General features: G+C 43.7%; 1 non-coding gene across 1 annotated transcript; it reads left to right on the forward strand.

Moving 5' to 3' along the window:
• The first annotated feature begins 9605 nt into the window (after positions 1-9605).
• trnak-uuu (transfer RNA lysine (anticodon UUU)) lies at positions 9606-9690 on the forward strand. The gene is given in 2 exon segments: positions 9606-9642; positions 9655-9690. It is a non-coding gene; the product is annotated as a tRNA-Lys (tRNA).
• Positions 9691-16512: the final 6822 nt, after the last annotated feature.

A 16512-nucleotide genomic window follows, 5' to 3' on the forward strand; every position in this document is an offset into this window, starting at 1 on the left:
TTTGCTGCTAACTTCTGCTTAATACAAAGTTCCCAGGAACGAGGGAATTTCTCCTGGTTACTGAGTTCGAGTTAAGGAACAATAGGGGTGCGATTACACTACTTGGTGTATTCTATGGGCCACCAGCTGGTGGGACGGATATAGAGGAGCAAATTTACAGGGAAGATACAGAGAGGTGCAAAAGCCATAGAGTAGTGATAACAGGGGATTTCAGCTATCCTAATATAAACTGGGATAACAATAATATAAGGCGCAAAGAAGGGGAAGAATTTGTGAAATGTGTTCAGGATAACTTTCTCGACCAGTACGTTTCTGGCCTACTGAGGAAGGAGGCATTGCTGGACTGAGTTGAAGGGAATGAGGCGGGCCAAGTGGAGCAAGTGTCAGTGGGGGAGCATTTCGGGAGCAGCTATCAGTTTCATAAGGATTAGAATAGCTATGGAAATGGACTCTGTCCACTCTAAAGTAAAAATACTCAATTGGAGCAGGGTCAATTTCATAGAATCATAGAATCATAGAAGTTACAACATGGAAACAGGCCCTTGGGCCCAACATGTCCATGTCGCCCAGTTTATACCACTAAGCTAGTCCCAATTGCCTGCACTTGGCCCATATCCCTCGATACCCATCCTCCCCATGTAACTGTCCAAATGCTTTTTAAAAGACAAAATTGTACCCGCCTCTACTACTGCCTCTGGCAGCTCGTTCCAGACACTCACCACCCTTTGAGTGAAAAAATTGCCCCTCTGGATCCTTTTGTATCTCTCCCCTCTCACCTTAAATCTGTGCCCCCTCGTTATAGACTCCCCTACCTTTGGGAAAAGATTTTGACTATCGACCTTATCTATGCCCCTCATTATTTTATAGACTTCTATAAGATCACCCCTTAACCTCCTACTCTCCAGGGAAAAAAGTCCCAGTCTGTCTAACCTCTCGCTGTAAGTCAAACCATCAAGTCCCGGTAGCATCCTGGTAAATCTTTTCTGCACTCTTTCTAGTTTAATAATATCCTTTCTATAATAGGGTGACCAGAACTGTACACAGTACTCCAAGTGTGGCCTCACCAATGCCCTGTACAACTTCAACAAGACATCCCAACTCCTGCATTCAATGTTCTGACCAATGAAACCAAGCATGCTGAATGCCTTCTTCACCACCCTATCCACCTGTGACTCCACTTTCAAGGAGCTATGAATCTGTACTCCTAGATCTCTTTGTTCTATAACTCTCCCCAACGCCCTACCATTAACGGAGTAGGTCCTGGCCCGATTCGATCTACCAAAATGCATCACCTCACATTTATCTAAATTAAACTCCATCTGCCATTCATCGGCCCACTGGCCCAATTTATCAAGATCCCGTTGCAATCCTAGATAACCTTCTTCACTGTCCACAATGCCACCAATCTTGGTGTCATCTGCAAACTTACTAACCATACCTCCTAAATTCTCATCCAAATCATTAATATAAATAACAAATAACAGCGGACCCAGCACCGATCCCTGAGGCACACCGCTGGACACAGGCATCCAGTTTGAAAAACAACCCTCGACAACCACCCTCTGTCTTCTGTCGTCAAGCCAATTTTGTATCCAATTGGCTACCTCACCTTGGATCCCATGAGATTTAACCTTATGTAACAACCTACCATGCGGTACCTTGTCAAATGCTTTGCTGAAGTCCATGTAGACCACGTCTACTGCACAGCCCTCATCTATCTTCTTGGTTACCCCTTCAAAAAAACTCAATCAAATTCGTGAGACATGATTTTCCTCTCACAAAACCATGCTGACTGTTCCTAATTAGTCCCTGCCTCTCCAAATGCCTGTAGATTCTGTCCCTCAGAATACCCTCTAACAACTTACCCACTACAGATGTCAGACTCACTGGTCTGTAGTTCCCAGGCTTTTCCCTGCCGCCCTTCTTAAACAAAGGCACAACATTTGCTACCCTCCAATCTTCAGGCACCTCACCTGTAGCGGTGGATGATTCAAATATCTCTGCTAGGGGACACGCAATTTCCTCCCTAACCTCCCATAACGTGGGATGAGAACAGATCTGGCCCCGGTAAATTGGAATTAAAGGTTGTCAGGCAAAAGTATAATTGGACAGTGGGCGGCTTTTAAAAAGATGATTCGGATAGAGAGAAGGTACATTCCAACGAGGTAGAAAGGTAGGGCAACTAAAGCCAGAGCTCCCCGAATAATAAGAGAGAAAGAGAGTAAGATGAAGCGGGAAAAAGTGGCGTATGACAGGTGTCAGGTTGATAACACAAGTGCCAACCAGAGAGAATAGAGAAAGTTCAGTGGGGAACTGAAAAAGGAAATAAGAGGGGCAAAGAGAGAGCATAAGAATAGCGAAAAACATAAAATGGAATCAAAAAGTATTCTACAGACATGTTAACAGTAAACGGGTAGTAAGAGGAGGGGCGGGGACGATTAGGGACCATAAAGGAGATCTACTCATGGAGGCAGTGGGCATGGCAGAGGTATTAACTGAGTACTTCGCATTTTTCTTTACCAAGGAAGAAGATGCTGCTAGATTCTCGATAAAGGAAGATATAGTTAAGAAACTGGATGGGCTAAAAAATGAGAAAGAAGAGGTACTAGAAAAGCTTGCTGTGCTTAAAATAGACAAGTCACCTAGTCTGGATAGGATGCACAACGAGGATGCTGAGGGAAGTAAAGGGGGAAATTGCAGAGGTACTGGCAATAATCTTCCAGACATCCTTAGATATGGGGATGGTGCCAGAGGACTGGAGAGTTGCAAAGGTTACAACCTTGTTCAAAAAAATGGTGTAAAGATAAACCCAGCAATTATAGGCCAGTCAGTTTAACCTCGGTGATGGGGAAAGTTTTGGAAATGATAATCCGAGACAGAATTAACAGTCACTTGGACGAGTGTGGATTGATTAGGGAATGCCAGCACGGATTTGTTAAAGGCAAATCGTGTTTAACCAACTTGATAGAGTTGTTTGATGAGGTAACAGAGAGGGTAGATGAGGTCAATGCAGTTGACGTGTTGTAGATGTACTTTCAAAAAGCGTTTGATAAAGTGACACGTGGTAAGCTTGCTATCAAGATTGCAGCCCATGGAATAAAGGGGGCAATAGCAACATGGATGCAGCACTGGCTAAATGACAGGAAACAGAGAGTTGTGGTGAATGGTTGTTTTTCGGACTAGAGGGAGGTGCGCAATTGTGTTCCATAGGGGTCGGTGCTGGGACCACTACTTTTCTTGATAGATATTAATGACTTGGACTTGGGAGTAAAGGGTACAACATCAAAATTTGCAGATGACATAAATCTTGGAAGGGTAGAGAACAGTGAGGTGGATCGACTTGAAGAGGATATGGACACGCTGTTGGCATGAACGGACACGTGGCAGATGAAGTTTGACACTGAACAATGCGAGGTGATGCATTTCGGTGGGAAAAACGAGGAGAGGCAATATAAACTAGAGGGCACAATTCTGAAAGGGTTAGAGGAACAGAGCGATCTGGGGGTATATGTGCACAAATCGTTGAAAGTGGCAGGGCAGGTTGAGAAAGTGGTTTAAAAAGCAGACGGGGTCCTGGGCTTTATAAAGAGGGGCATAGAGTACAAAAACAAGGAAGTCATGATGAACCTTTATAAAACACTATTTCGGCCACAAATGGAATATTGGGTCCAGTTCTGGGCAGTGCACTTTTGGAAGGATGTGAAGGCCTTGAGAGGGTGCAGAGGAGATTTACTACAATGATTCCAGGGATGAGGGACTTAAATTACATGGATAGACTGAAGAAATTGGGATTGTTCTCCTTGGAACTGAGAAGGCTGAGAGGAGATTTGATAGAGATATTCAAAATCATGAAAGGCCCAGACAGAGTAGATCGAGTGAAACTGTCCCCATTGACGGAAGGGACATGAAACAAAGGGCATAGATTTAAGGCGATTGGCAAAAGAACCAAAGGTGACATGAGTAAAAACTTCTTTACACAGCGAGTGGTTGAAATCTTTGCTTTTTGTGCTTTGCATGTGATGAAATGTCATCATTTTACAGACTGTATCTTAAGAGTGGGATTCAAAGTTCAGTGCTTCTGACACCAGGAATCGGGTGCAGCCGTTGTTAAATTTATCAAAGCAAGCAATTGTCGCCGTTTATCACAAGAACGCCCGAACCGGATATGCGGTCAAGATGAAAGTAACGCAACGAGAAGCATCTGATACAACACGAAAGGCATCGGACTATGACAACAATCCCCACCGTTTTGCTTTTCCAACATGAAGGGTGTGACATTTATTCTCTGAACATAGAAACAGTCTGGTCTCGCTCACTACAGAAATCTCCACGTCACAGCGAATTCACCTTTCGGGACCTTGTCTCTCAAGATGAATTGTGATTTCCGTGAAGCCAATGTTCCATTCCTTTATATGTTTCATGTGCCTGCTCTCCGATCACAAGGTTTTTTTTAGTCCACGGGGTAAATGTTGGACTAACAGCCCTGCTCAGCCGGCAATGATCACGGTACATTTTCTTGCAGACAAAACACACAATGAAACCCTGGAACTTCGAGGCGATGAATCCTCAGGAAAAATAAAATAAGGGCTCGAATCAATCTTACCAATAGCACCATCGAGTGAAGAGGTCACCTGCTAAACCAGTAATTCACTGAGCTCAACCTTGAGGTTGCAGTGACTAATATAACAGCTGTCTCCTGTCAGGTTACTTTTCCGAAATGAATGGTTGAAGCTTGCAGGAGTGAAAATCCAACGAGCCGGTCTTCACTCTTAAACCAGCAACTGTGAAGTTAAGAGAAACGTGCCGGAGAAATACTCGATTTCAGCGCGGTGACACTGGGCCAGAGTAAAGTTCAGTTAATATGATCGCCGAATGGCGAGAGGGTGGATTTGGAACTCCTGATCGACCGCACTGCGCATTTTCCAGATCTGCTTGGAGCACCAATCCCTTCAATTCATCACTTACAGGGACAATTCGATTCTCGGTTTCTTTTCCCTGAGTTTGGCGAGATCTTCAAAATTGAAAGCGATCCATATCAGAGCGAACCTTGTCACCGACATGCTCACAGATACAAAGCGGCCGCACTCTGCTTCAGTGAGATAAAAGACCAGAGCGATTTCAAGTTGGAAGGCAATTGCAAAGAAAGCTCGTTCAATTTAAGTGCAGGTCATTGAGGTGCTTTTAAAGTCCTGATTGTTTGAACTGAACTTCTTCCGAAAGCGCTTGAGATTCAGGTGGAGTGATTTGGGGTCTTCCTTTCCCTCTTTGCAAATGTTTGAACGGCACGTCAAGATCAAAAGTCTCGGGCCAAATTTGGGTTTCTCCGGGTTATGAAACTCGAATCAAAAATTGTACCCCGCCCTCAACGAGCCCAGAAACAAGAACGTTTCTTCACATTAATGTGTTCGCGACACATTCTATGAGAGGTCTGTCTGTATAATGAAAGAGGATTTTTGAAGAGAGATTCTGATCAACTCCGTGTTGCTCCTGAACAAAATACAAACACCAAACTGTGCGTTTTTGCTGCTCAAATTCAATAAATATCACGAATTACACATAAGTACCGTTGGAAGTTGAACGCAGGATCTTCCTGTTTAACGAGACAGGCACGTTAACCAACTTCGCCACTTCTGAGCCCATTCACGGCCGCGTGTCTAACCTCCTCTCATTAATATCTACGTCACATTCTTTTGCGGGCTCAGACTGTTTTATCTTTGTCCATTTCGCTTGCCCGTTTCCCTGTGAATCCAGATACTGGTTGCGTTTCAGACTGTGTTCATCTTTGTGTGTCCATCAGTGTGCTGATACACAGATGAATATTTGTGCTTGTGTTTGTTTGTTACATTAAATAAATTAGGGGATCAGACAATTCTCGCTCTGACACTGAAGAACTAATTGAGCAAATTTCACAGCGAAGTATTGTTTATTGTGGAGCTGAAACTAAAAAAATCGTAAGAGGTGCAAAAAGAGAAAACGAGAAAAACTTGTGAGGGAAATTAAGACAACAATCAAGGTTTTTACACGTACATTAAGAGAAAGAAGGGTGACTAAGAGTAATGTGGGCCCCTTAAAGACAGATGGAGGTGATATTTTAATTGAAAATCAGGAAATGGCAGACCAGCTGATACTCACAGAAAAGCATGAGGATAATCGACCAGAAACACGAGGAAAACTAAAAATAAATCAAGGGGATTCAGTGTAAGTAAAATAATGGTAATGAAAAAAATAATGAGACTAAAGATGGAAAAATCTCCAGGATCTGATGGTTACCACCCCAGGGGATTAAAAGGAGTAAGTGAGGAGATTGTACAAGCTTTGGTCATGATCTTTCATACTGTCATGATTCAGGAATTGTTCCATGGATTGAAAAATTGCCAATGTCATTCCATTATTTAGGAATGGGAGCAGAGATAAAATAGGACATTATAGACTTTTAGTCTGATGTATGTTGTGGGGAAGTTACCCGTATCTGTTATTAGGGAAAGAATGACTGAGCCCTTGGATAAATATGAATGGATCAGACAGAGCCAGCTGAACTTCTTGAAGATGTAACTAACGTGGTAGATAATGCAGTGTCTATGGATGTTATATCGACTTCCAGAGGCATTCGATAAGGTACCACGTAAGAGACTGTAAACAAAAATGAGAACACATGGAAATTAAAGCTTCCTATTGACATGGGTAGAGAGTTGGTTGGGAGGTAGGAGACAGAGAGTAGGGATAATGAATCTGTGCTCAAATTGACAGGCTGTGATTAGTTGTGTCCCCCAGGGATCTGTACCGGGGCATCAGCTTTTTACTATATGTATAAATGAGGCAAATGAAGAAATAGAGAGCCATATATCCAAGTTTGTCGACGACACCAAGTTAGGTGGCACAGTGAGTAATGTAGATGGGAGCATAAAGTTACAAAGCGAAATTGATAGATTAAGTGAGTTCGTAAAACTGTGGCAGATGGAGCTTACATAGAATTACATAGAATGTACATCACAGAAACAGACAATTGTGCCCAACTAGACTATGCCGGTGTTTATGCTGCAGACGAGCCTCCTCCAACCCCTCTTCATCTAACCCTATGAGCAAACCCTAATATTCCTTTCTCCTCCATGTGTTTATCTCGCTTCCCCGTAAATGCATCCATGCTTTTCGCCTTAACTACTCCTTGTGCGAGCGAGTTGCACATTCTGGCGAGCATCTTTGTAAATATGGTTCTCTTGAATGTCATATTGGATTAATTTGTGACTATCTTATACTTATGGCCCCAATTTTGGACTCCTCCCCACAAAATTGCAAACACCTTATCTGCATAATCTTAAAGTCCTATTTCAGGTCACCCTCAGCCTTCTATTTTCTATGGAAAAGAGCCGAAGACTGTTCAATCTTTCAATATGGGGAAGTGTGAGGTCATCCACTTTGGACCTAAGCAAGATAGATGAGAATATTTTCTAACTGGTGAGAAGCCAGGAACTGTGGAGGAGGAAAGATGTTTACGGGTCCAAGTGCAGAAATCATGAAAAATCAGTGGACAGTGACAAAAAATAATTCAAAAGGCTCATGGAACGTTGGCCTTTATCTAAAAGGAGCTGGAATTCAAAGGGGTGGAAGTTATGTTACAGTTATATAAGCTCTGCTGAGGCCACATTTCGAGTACTGCATTCAGTTCTAGGCACCACACCTCAGGGAGGATATATTGGCCTTGGAGGGGGTGCAGCGCGGATTCACCAGAATTATACCGGAGCTAAAATGGTTAAATTATGCGGACAAGTTGCAAAGAAAAGTTTTGTATTTCCTTGTGTGTAGAAGATTAAGTGATGATGTATTCGAGTTGTTGAAGGTGATTAAATGAACCAATGGTGTGTGTGCGAGCTGTGAGACAGCTTGAAAAACCAATCCTCTCCACCACTGGGGACTGAGACTTTCAACATACAGGGATTTTCATTCGTGCAAGTTTCGTCCACATTTTCTGCTCTTCATTTCTCCGACCTGCTTGTTGCGCCTTTCCCTTCAATTCAGGACTTACAGGAAATACTCGATTCTGCGGTCAATCTTCGGGTCACATGGTGAGATTTCAAATAATTGAAATCGACCCTTATCACCCCCAATATCGTCACCCACACGTTTGACGAATTCAAAGCGGTTTCTATCACGGTTTTGCTGCACAACTCGTTCAAAGATACTGTCGGTAATTGGAGGGTCTTTCAAGTCATGACACGAACATCACAGTTCGCACTGCCGTTTTCCGGAAGACGCTTCAGATCCATGTGGAATGATTACGGTCTGGCGGTTAAATCTGTTCCCTCTTTACTAAAAATACGAAAAGTCCATCCTTTGAACCCGGGACTTTTAGTATTTTTATAACCTATACCAAACTTGTTTATCCTGTACTGTGCATTACTTATTAAATATTACAGGTAAGCAGACTACTTGAGCTGTCATAGCTGTGACTTTGATTTTTCTCCCTCTCCTCTGGATCTCCCCGGCAACTGCCACTAACCACAATCTTCTGTCACTCTTCTCCATCAGGAAGTTCCGAGTCTCGGTTTTCAAATGAAATAACGCCCATCTCTTCAGTCACCGACAGCCCAGAGAGAGTTTCTTAGTTTCAGCTCCCACTTTCCCCAAATCCTCAAAGTAGCATGAAAATAATTGTCCTTAAGTTAATAATAATAATATAATTAAAAGTTCTTATGGTCTGGGGTTTTGTTTCAGATGCCACGGCTTTGAAATGTCACTGCGGATGTTAAACGAATCGCCTCTTGGTTGGAGGCTTCTGTGTGGGAAAGATCACGAAGCGATAATTGAGAGACCGAGGATGAAGCTGTTTGATGGGAGCACTGGTGACACAGACCGTGCGCGGCTCCAGTGGCGCAATCCGTCAACGCGCGTTATTTCTACAATAATTATTCGCTCGAGAAATGCTGGGGTTGTGAATTTCAGCTCCATCTAAAATTGTTGAACCTTCTAAACATTTTGACTGGAGATTAAGGTACAACCGGTTCCATAACGCATCGACTTCTTCATGTCCCCATGTGGGCACTGAGGCTCCTCTGGCCTCCCGTCTTGCAACAGCAGGTGAGAGTTTATTTGTTCATAAGAGGAGAGGGGCAATTGGCGAGAGCTGAAATGGTAAAGCGGCAGGCACGAGATGTTTAAATCTAAAGAACCAAAACACAATTCTTCTTTCCGTGAAGCAGGTATTCATCGGTTTGAAGTGTCGTGGAGGGAAAATTCGGGAGGCAAATCTGCTGCCCGGTGTCACGGTGTGACGGTTGAAATTATTCAGCTTTCAATTGTTGATCGGCTGAAAGGTCGAGAGGCGTTTTCCAGCTCCCGTGTGGAACAAGTTCAGCTTTTGAGCCATTGGGTAAAGTGTTTTATTTTTATTGCTGCTGAGGAATGACAAGACATTTTGTACAAACAAGAAGAATTGTAAACTCACGAGTTCGCTGTCCATGTTTCTGACATCATGTTCAACAGAAACAAGGATTCTCCTCAACACGTTGCTGAAAATTGGATAAAAGGGATACTCCCCCAAATTCGACAGCGACAAGGATAATTCTGAGTCCTACCATGAATCTGTATGATGGAAACCAATTTGACAGCGAGCCTGAATAGCTCAGTCGGTAGAGCATCAGACTTTTAAAACAGGTAGTGATCTGAGGGTCCAGGGTTCAAGTCCCTGTTCAGGCTAAAAGTTTTAAAACAGCTGGCAAGTTCTGCTTTTCCAGCGGACCAATATCAGCGAAAGGAGCAAGAGTTGGCCATGCAGTCCCTGGAGCCTGCTTCGCCATTTGATAAGGTCATCGCTGATCTTCGACCTCAACTCCACTTTCCCGACCTATCCCCATATCCCTTGAGTTCTTTTGTGTCCAAAAATCTATCTACCTCAGTTTTGAATCTATTCAATGGCTCAGCATCCACAGGCCTCTGGGGTGGAGAATTCCAATGATTCACAACCCTCTCAGTGAAGAAATCTCTCTACAAAATGGCCGGCCCCTTATCTTGAGATTATAACCATTAGTTCTAGACTCTCCAGCGTGAGGAAACAACATCCCAGTATGTACCCTGTCAAGCCCTCTAAGAATTTTATATGTTTCAATGAGATCACCTCATTATTGTAAACTGCAGAGAATATAGGCCCATTCTACTCAATCTCTCCTCACAGGACAACCCTCTTATCCCAGGAATCAATCTAGTGAACCTTTGTTGCACCCACCCGAAGACAAGTGCATCGATCCGCAGATAAGGAGATCTGCCAGGTGAATTAGATGTTTGTTGCAAACACGGAGAATTAATGAAACCAAGACTTCCCTGCAGAGCAAGGAGTTGGAAAGAAAGATGCTGGGCATTGAGAGGCGAAGGATTTTGTCTGTTGCAGGATGAATGGACAAAAGGATCTCAACTCCCTGCTTCTTTTCTACACTGATAAATCGAGACAAAAATATAATCTCCGTGCTTCTTTCAGATAATGAATGTCTGAATGCTCAAGAGATCACTGATCCAAGCCAATTATCTCCACTCGCACTCTTCTTCCACGTTGCTTAGCTTTGAAATTGTGCATTTTTTCACACTGGGATTCAACTTGAAGAAAACGAAGCTGTGATCAGCTGGTGTTGTTCAGGAAACGGAGTGCAAGAAGATACATAAAAGGCCAATGATAACAGTGACTGTTCGAACACTGTGAGCTACAGTTAAAGATTAGCAACATTTAAAGTGTCAGGCAGCAGATATTTTCCAAGTCATGACAGAAATGGCAAGAAAATTTCACACTCTGGATCTTGACCCTTCCCCTGGGATTCTCACTTTGAACAAGTGGGATTTGTTTTGAGACAGGATGTCCCAGCTCTCCACCTTTAAAGGGACAAGGACAGGACCAGATGTGCTGAATGGCATTTCTTTTTGACTTCACTGCAGTGCCTAGAAACCCTGCTCACTATGGTCTGTGTGTGTTTGATGGGACAGCATAGAGGGTGTGGAGGGAGCTTTACTCTGTATCTAACCCGGGCTGTCCCTGCCCTGAGAGTGTTTGACGGGGCAGTGTAGAGGGAGCTTTACTCTCTATCTAACCCGTACTGTCCCTGCCTTGGGAGAATTTGATGGAACAGTGTAGAGGGAGCATTACTCTGTGTCTAACCTGTGCTGTCGGTATCCTGGGTGTGATTGATAGCCCAGTCCTGAGGGAGCTTTACTCTGTATCTAACCCGTACTGTACATACCCCAGGAGTGTTTGATGGGACAATTTAGAAGGTACTTTACTTTGTATCTAACCCGTGCTGTACATACCCGAGGAGGGTTTGGTGGTACAGTGAAGAGGGAGCTTTACTCTATATGTAACGCGTGCTGTACCTGCCCTGGGCGTGTTTGATGGTGCAGTGCAGAGGGTCTTTAGTCTGTATCTAACCCGTGCTGTACCTGACTGGAGAGTGTTGACACTGGGTGCTCACCTCGATGAGAACAACATTTAACCCGAAGATGATAAGATAAACCCATCTGCTCCTCCCCTGTACACAGACCTTGGGAGACATTGAGTGTACCTAACATATTTAGACAATGCCCATAATCAATTTTTGAACACCTCCCTCAGATCTCCCCTTACCGTTCTTTGTCCTATGAAAAGAGTCCCAGTTTCTCTAATCTCTCCTCATATCTAAAGTCTCTCGTCACTGATATTTCACATTTCAGTGAATCATTTCTGCACTCTCTCCATGGCATTGACATCCTTCCGAGTGTAAGATCCCCAAAACTTGACACAATATTCTAACCGCAGCCTAACCAATAACTTGTACAGGTTTACATGGCCTCTGTCCTTTTGTGCTCTATACCCCTATTTGTAAAACCGAGGATCACATGTATTTTTCAACCACTTTATCAACTTGACCTCCCACTTTTAAAGGTTTGTGTATCTGAACACTTTGCAGGTTTAGAGATATTAACATAACATGGCTACAATACATTGACATTAAATATCTGATATAATGTGTATTATGGGAAAGAGAAGTTTAATCTGAGTTAGAAACTCAAACAGGCGCTTGACTGCAGGCAGGTCGTCATGGCAACACTAATCAGCCATTCCATTCCACAGAGTCGGCTGGTTGGAATCTCTAATCCGATAAGGGGAAGGAACAGGAATTCGTCTGTTATTAACCATAATATAAACCTGAACCAGAGTGAGCAATATAGTAGATTAGATTGTAATGTGTGATGCTTATTTAATGAATATGAAATGTTAACTCCTGATGTTAAGTAGCATACAGGGTAAGATAAGGCAGAAAAGGAAAGCTTATGTCAGACACCGAGAGCTCAATAATACAGAAAGCCGAGAGGAGTATAAAAAGTGCAGGGGTGAAATTAAAAAGGAAATTAGGAAACCAAAGAGAGAGCATCAAAAAATATTGGCAAATAAAATCAAGGAAAATCCAAAGATGTTTTATAAATACATTAAGAGCAAGAGGAAAATGAAGGAAAGGGTAGGGCCTTTTAGAGACCAAAAAATGAACCGATGTGTCGAGGCAGAAGATGTAGGTCTGGTTCTTAATGAATACTTTGCTTCCGTCTTCACAAAAGAGAGGGATGGTGCAGACGTTGTAGTTAAGGAGAAGGAGTGTGAAATATTGGATGTGATAAACTTAGTGAGAGAAGCAGCCTGAAGGGGTTCAGCATCTTTGAAAGTAGATAAATCACCAGGGCCGGATGAAATGTATCACAGGGTGTTAAAAGAAGCAATGGAGGAAATAGCGGAGGCTCCGACCATCATTTTCCAATTCTCAGTGGATACAGGTGTGGTGCTGGAGGATTGGAGGACTGCTAATGTTGTACTATTGTTTAAAATGGGAGCGAGGGATAGACCGAGTAATTACAGGCCAGTTAGTCTAACTTCGGTGGTGGGCAAGTTTGGGAATCAATTCTGAGGGACATGATAAACCATCACTTAGAAAGGCACGGAGTAATCAAGGACAGTCAGCGTGGATTTGTTATGGGAAGGTCGTGTCTGACTAACTTGATTGAATTTTTTGAGGAGGTAACAAGGAGAGTCGATGAGGGTAATGCATTTGAAGTAGTCTACATGGATTTTAGCAAGAGTTTTGACAAGAATGCACATGGCAGAGTGGTCAAAAAAGTACAATCTCATGGGATCTTAGGGAGAGTTGCAATTTGGATCCAAAATTGGCTCAGTGGCAGGAAGAAAAGGGTAATGATGGAGGGGTGTTTTTTTGACTGGAAGGCTGTTTCCAGTGGGGTTCTGCAGAGCTCAGTACTGGGCCCCGTGCTTTTTGTGATGTATATGAATGATTTGGACTTAAATGTAGGGGGCTTGATCAAGAAGTTTGCAGATGATACAAAATTGGCCGTATGGTTGATAATGAGGAGGAAGCTGTAGAGTGCAGGAAGATATCAATGGACTGGTCAGGTGGGCATAAAAGTGGTGAATGGAATTCAATCCGGAGAAGTGTGAGGTAATGCATTTGGGTCCGGCAAATAAGGCAAGGGAGTACACAATAAATGGGAGGATACTGAACGGTATAGAAGAAGTGAGGGACCTTGGAATGCATGTCCACAGATCCCTGAAGGTGGAAGGACAGGTTGATAAGGTGGTTAACACGGCATATTGTATACTTTCCTTTATTAGCCACGGCATAGAATATAAGACCAGGGAGGTTATGCTGGAACTGTATAAAACAATGTTTTTTTCTAAAACGTGAGTACTGTGTACAGTTCTGGTCACCACAATACAGGAAGGGTGTAATTGCACGAGAGAGGATACAGAGGAGATTTACGAGGATGTTGCCAGGACTGGATAATTTTAGCTATGAAGAAAGATTGATAGGCTGGGATTGTTCTCTTTGAAACAGAGGATGCTGAGGAGTGATTTAATTGAGGTGTACACATTTATATATGACCGAGATAGAGTTGATAGGAAGGACCGATTTCCCTTAGCAGAGAGTTCAATAAACAAGGGGCAGGGCATAGACTTAAAGTGATTGGTAGAAGGATTATTGAGGAGCTGAGGAAAACATTTTTCACCCAGAGGGTCGTAGGTGTCTGGAACTCCCTGCCTGAAAGGGTGGTAGAGGCAGAAACCCTCAACTCATTTAAAAGGTACCCGGATATGCACCTGAAGTGCCGTGACCTACAAGGCTGTGGACCAAGTGCTGGAAAGTGGAATTAGGCTGGGTGGCTCATTTTCGGCTGGCGCGGACACGATGGACTGAATGGCCTCCTTCTGTGCTGTAAATTTTCTATGATTCTATGATTCCAATTAACACTAAGCAGGGTAGTTTAGGGGTCATGAGAACACTACTGAAGAAAAGTAACTGCTGGGAACCAAGCAATGTGTCCTTGTAAACCACAGATTAGGGAAGTTCCAGCTTCAGTAACAGATGGATCACAACAGTGTATAAAAGTGAGGGGATACTGATGTAAGTGGCAGTTGGGACTAGAGACACCGGAGATCAAGCTCAGGGAGTCCGTGGTTCCATCCAGAGGGCTGATCTCGTCTACACGGGGGATTTGCATGTTTACTCTGGAACGGTAGAGGCAAGAGAATTTGCTCATATATTTCTTAATGAGGTATTAAAGTTGCTGACTCTCAGACTTGTTCATTAATAAGACAATGCATTAGTTAGAACCTTCCATCCCTAAGTCTCTCTGCTCCTCTACTTTTAAACTTTGACCATTTAGTTTACATTTCATCTCATTTTTCTTCCTCTCAAAATGTATGACGTCACATTTCTCTCCATTAAATTTCACCTGGCCCATTTACTAACCCGTGGACGTCACAATGAAGTCACTGACTCCTCTTCACAGTTGCCCTGGTGCCAATTTTGGCGTCAACTAGAGATTTTCACCTTGTGTCCCACATACCCAAGCTGAGATCATTCTCTATATTGAGAAGAGCAATGGTCCCAACATTAACCCTGGGGGACAGCACTGTTTACATCCCTCCAGTCTGGAGAACATCCATTAACCACTACTCTCTGTATTCTGCCCTTTACACAACTTCCTGTACACACTGCCTCATTCCTTTTAATACGGTAAGTATTAATTTTATCAACAAGCCTCCTGTCCGGCATCTTACCAAACACCCTTTCACAATCACTGTTCACAACATCCACAACATTCCCTTTATCAGTGGACTTGAGTTATCTCAAATGATCCATGTTGGCTGTTCTTAATTAAAATGTTTTTCCAACAAATGTTGAAATGTTTGCTCCACCTCATCTGGATTGATCTGTTTCAAGACGCAACAGAAAGGTCGAGTTGTCTCCTGGAGTTTAAGATAAATTAGGTTTTAAATATTATGTTTCAGACGATGACGGACATCTGGGTTCAGACCCTCCCATTCGGTGCCACAAGTCCCACCCCTCACACACTCCGATTGGCTGGAGGACCAACTCACCCTCTCACCCCTCCAGTCAATTTCCGCTCCTCCTATTGGTCCGCTCCTTAATCACCAGGGCCGGGATTAGTGGTGAGACTGACATCCTGAGGTGCAGTTCGAAAATAAACATTAATTGAACCCGTCAGTTGCAACATTTAATAAAACGAAATTAATAAAAGTTACCGTAAAAAATATTTTCTGGAGTTCACCAAAGTGGTGGAGTGTCTGCGCTGTGTGTTTGTGCCGGTTTCAATGGCACGAAGAGCTGGGGTTTCAGTTTATTTTATTTCCCATAGTCCAAACGCGCTCTCCCTGCTTCCAATGTCTTTGCTTCACGGCCAGATATTAAGATAATCAATGGCGGCTGTATCACCCAGCATGCAGCGCGGTACAGATTGTGCCCTATCTGAATCAGTGGAACACAGCGCGCAGGCGCAGTCTGGCTCATTATCGGGCAGTGTGTCCTGAGCATGCGCGGTCAGTCGAGGCTGCGGGAGGAGCGCGTTCGGTGCAGGTGAGAGGATCGGAGCAAGAGGATCAATAAACCCCGGGGCCCGGGTCCGGGCTCAGGCCCAGGCTCAGGCTTCACAAACCCCGAGTGCGGCCCCAGACCCGAATATAAAACAGTGAACATTATCCCCCCCTCACTACCCGCCGGTTTCCGGTTTCTCCCGTTTCGCTCCGGACCAACTCTGAACTAAAGGCCGCGGCCCCGCGCATGCGCGGTGTAAACTGGGAATTCTCAGGGAGCGTCTGTAAATGAAGCAGAAATGGTGATCAGTCAGGGAGCGTCTGTAAATGAAGGGGAAATGGTGATCTCTGTATCTTTTGTCATCCAGGGAGCTCCAGCTTTGGAGGCCGTTCGATTCCTCCTCGTGGGAATCTGTCCACTCTCAACCCAAAGCAACTCCTCCTTGAAGGCCTCCCATTTTTCAAATACTGTTTTGTTGCCAATTTTTGATTCCAATCCACCTGGACAAGATCCCTTTTTGACTCATGAAATTCGCCCTCCTCCAGTTAAGAATTTTCACATTTGACTGTCCCCTGTCCTTTTCCATAACTATTCTAAACCTAATGAGATTATGATCACTGCTGCCCCACTGAAACATGCTCCACCTGCCCCACTTCATTCT

This window comes from Heptranchias perlo, chromosome 20 (genome assembly GCF_035084215.1).
Source record: "Heptranchias perlo isolate sHepPer1 chromosome 20, sHepPer1.hap1, whole genome shotgun sequence".
Taxonomy (NCBI): Eukaryota; Metazoa; Chordata; class Chondrichthyes; order Hexanchiformes; family Hexanchidae; genus Heptranchias; species Heptranchias perlo.